Source organism: Gossypium hirsutum, chromosome D06, assembly GCF_007990345.1.
Source record: "Gossypium hirsutum isolate 1008001.06 chromosome D06, Gossypium_hirsutum_v2.1, whole genome shotgun sequence".
In the NCBI taxonomy this organism is placed as follows: domain Eukaryota; kingdom Viridiplantae; phylum Streptophyta; class Magnoliopsida; order Malvales; family Malvaceae; genus Gossypium; species Gossypium hirsutum.
This window is the reverse complement of record NC_053442.1, coordinates 18,905,193-18,909,083: the sequence shown is the minus strand read 5'-3', so window position 1 is coordinate 18,909,083 and position 3,891 is coordinate 18,905,193. Positions and strand designations below refer to the sequence as shown.

General features: G+C 32.0%; 1 long non-coding RNA gene across 2 annotated transcripts; it reads left to right on the top strand.

Annotated features, from left to right (window-relative positions):
- Positions 1-1,256: 1,256 nt before the first annotated feature.
- LOC107900330 (uncharacterized) lies at positions 1,257-3,424 on the top strand. Of its 2 annotated transcripts, XR_001684894.2 has the most exons (5): positions 1,257-1,547; positions 1,657-1,734; positions 1,970-2,042; positions 2,172-2,238; positions 3,226-3,424. It is a non-coding gene; the product is annotated as an uncharacterized lncRNA (long non-coding RNA). The 2 variants fall into 2 exon arrangements; XR_001684895.2 differs by lacking the exon at positions 1,657-1,734 and having other exon boundaries at positions 1,259-1,547.
- The last annotated feature ends 467 nt before the right edge of the window (positions 3,425-3,891 follow it).

Sequence of the window (3,891 nt, the reverse complement as noted above, 5' to 3'; positions counted from 1 at the left end):
TTTATGTTTTCATTTATATTTTGTTCATTTGATACTTTACATGTCGTTGTTTTTTATGTACATTAATTTCATTTATTTCTATGCCATTGTTGTATTTATTATTGTATTTTACACTTAATGTAGCATTACATCATTTTTTTACTCGATTTTAAAATTTTCAAAATTGAGATAATACTCGTATTTAGGATTTTCAAGGAAATTGAGCCCTAGCGTATTGGGTTCCAATTTTCTTCGTTAAATCTAGCAATTGAGAATTGCTCATTAATCAAAAAAATAAAATGAAAAGCTTGTTGTCGGGAATTTAATATGTTGTATCCTAACTATTGGATGTGACGTATTGATTTCTCGAGCAAAGATTTTTTTTAAAAAAAATAATAACAAAGGAAATATTCCAAGTTTAGGATTTTGAGAAATTGTGCCCTAACGTATTGGGCCGCGATTTCTTTATAAATCTTAAACAAATGAATATTCTTTTAAATTTTATTACATGAGTATTTTGGACTAATTCATTTTTGAGGAATTAGAATGTCGTGCCCTAACGCATTGGGTGTGACATTTTCTTTCTCCGAAATGATAAGAGTATTAATAAGTAACGTTTTTTAAGTTTTTATTAAGGACCATATTTTTAAATTTTCGACATTAAGACACTCATGAATTAACTAGGTACCAATTTTGGGCATTACGAGGGTGCTAATCCTTCCTCGTACGTAACCGACTCCCGGATCCATTTTTCTAAAACTCGTAGACCAAAGCTATTTTTTAGGTGATCCAATCACACCTCAATAAAGGATTGGTGGCGACTCCCAAATTTTGTTTTTTAAAGTTGACAACTAATTTTTGTTTTTTTCCAAAATAAAAGTTGGTTTCGACAGTGGCCATGCCCTAATTTTTGAGATTATTTGTGCATTTTAGGAAAGAAATGAGTTGTTGGTCTATATGTTAAGTGTTAGTGAAACTATCCTTGAAATCCAATATCAAATCTCTTTCCTCGCAATATTTTTAGTATTTTGCGAATTTCGTATCAAACCCTAGTATGTGACACGCCTTGTTTTTAAAATAAATATTGTAAGTTTATGTCAAGAATGACGAAATAGCTTAGTGGTTAAAATTAAAATTGGGCAACATGGAAATTAGATCAAACTCCCAAGTTCGATTCCTTTTCCTTATAAAGTAGCCTAATTTTTGCTAAAATTTCTCCTTCTCCTTATTTTGTGCCACCCAAGCCTTGAACCCTAAGTATAAAAACAGCTTTTTCTTGTATTTTCAGCCTTTAAGTCAATCTTCCCTACCCTAGCCATTCACCCTCTTTCTCTCCTCTTTTCTCTTCAATTTTCTTTCTTTCTTCCCTTGTGTGCTACCGCCCAAGCCACCAAGATTCATCATCAATTTCTCTTCTTTTTGCAATGTGTTCTTGCACCATTCTTTTCGCTCCTTCTTGATTCCATTTTCTTTATTTTTCCAGCCATAAATCTAAAATATTTTATCTCAAAGAATGATCTCCATTGCTGCCCAAGAAGCTTCATTGCCACCCCTTTCATCTAGCTAGTGTAAGTGTTTATTTTCTTTAATTTTCTTGTTGAATATTTTAAGTGAATACCCAAATTTCTAGATCAAGTATTGGGGTAATTTTTAATTATTTTATGGGTATTTTTCCAGCCTTTAAAAGTTATTTCAATTGGCTCTTTAAATCAACTCTGATTTGCCACCGTTGGTGGTAGTGCGTCGCGCCAAGAGGTACCAAAAAGGGACTGTTGTTTCCTTTAATTTTTCCTACCTATTATGAGTGATTTAGGAAAATTCAATCTTGATCATTCAATGACTCAGATCTGACAATTCAAGAAGCGTAAGTGTGGTTGATTGTGGGCTAGTGCGTAGTTTTGACTTAATTGTTGGGGAAATTGATAATTGATTGGATTAAAGAATTTGAAGATTTTATAGCTATTGATTTTTCAGTATTTATTGTTGTTAGGTGCCGACTTAAGCGACCCAAATCAACAATGAAGCCGTTAGACATTCGCGCGTACGTTTTGCATCAAATCAGTGTAAGGAATCTTGTTAATTTAGATCTGAAAAATCATTATAGTTATGCTATTGGGATTGAACCCAAAAGAGGGTGTTTAGGTTTGTTTAAGTGGTGAATTAATTCAATAAACTATTGGTTTTTATTTTAGGCTCGATTAAAGTTCTTAAGGAGAAGCTGTGGGTTTCGTCAGTATGCTACGATTGTGCGAAAAAAAGGTGTGGGTTTTAACTTGTTAAAGTTGAATGTTTTGATAATATTTTATATCATCTAAATGTGGATTAAGCTTGCTGGTTAGGCTTACTTAATTATCTAAGTGAATGTGTTAAAGTGGCTAAATCAGGTATGTTATTGATCTTGATTAAATGGCATGTTTGCAAGATTATTTGGTTGACTGAATAGTTAATTATTTGATATTAATATGAAAGGTTTGTTGATATGATGTTTGATTGATTGTATGTATAACATGTGTTATTTTGTAAATAGATATTGAATGCCTGAAATCTTGTTGGATAAAATGCGATGAAAAGTATTGAATGGAAAAACTATTATACATGCCCTGTAAATACTTTCCTAAAGTGTTAACGATTGATGATATGATTAAATGTCACCGTATTGATGGTGAAACTAAAAAATTGATATGTGAACGTTATAGTGATGACATGTAATCAATGCTACTGAAAGAATAAATATGAAACGTGTACTTGATTGAAATATTGTATGACATACCGCATGTACATGGGGTGGGTTATTCTGGTTGATGGTGGCATATTAAGTCCATATTTATATGTAGTCAGTGCACTGCACCGGGAGTAATGAGCAGATTGGCGATTATATCGCATATTGATTGGTTGTTTAAACTGCAATTACTGAATTGGTGCCTTGCCCATGAAATTGGCAGCTTGTCTGCATATTGATTAACAGTATAACTGCATTATTTATAATGGTGGTTTAACCACATCTAGCTCTGCTCACATTGTTTAGAGTTTGGTAGAAGAGTTCTAGGGAACTCGTGGTGTGTAACGGATGGATAGGTAGGAACCTTTTTGCATTGCATCATGCTCACGACATACTTAAATGATATTACTTTATGTTATGTATTGTATCAATGAATGATTTTTTCTTGTATGAATGATTGTTTGATTATACTATTATAGACTCACTCTGAGCTAGTTTAGCTCACTCCATAATTTCAAACTTCACAGGTAATGCTCAAGACTAGGATCGGAATTGACATACGGAGAATCACCTCGGACATCGGACTGTTTTAAATAAGTATTTTTTAAAAGTTCATTATTGGTTTTGATTTGTAATTTTTAATGTCTTGGGTCTGTGGCTTTATTATTATTTGGGTATTTATTGCATGCATGGATCACTAAAGTTTAATAACCGATAATTGTAAGATATCTGGCTTAAGTAAAACTGTCATTAATCATCAATTTTCCACTGCGTTACAAATTAACCGTTATAAAAAAAACAAATTGATAAGGCAACTAGAGTTCTAAAATGACATGAATAATGTTTTTTTGTTGCATCTCAATGATTCGATTTAAAAAAAACATAATGTCAAATCAATTAGTATTCTAAAATATGACAACAATAATAAAATGGACTCTAAGTAAAGATGAACTAATTAAATGAATTCTTTAACATTATTTAATTTCAAGAGTGATGATTTTTCCTAAAGTTAAACAAGTTAGGGTTTTTCATAAGATAACCCCAATAAACGGATGCTTTCTCTAACTTGGACCACCAACGATATTTTTCTTCAAAATTAGTCATGTTAAGGATTTTCAAAGGCCAAATGGTCTGTTTAGCCATTTCAGTGGCTAATGTAGCCTTCTCAATCTGGCCATAACATCTAGGCTGGG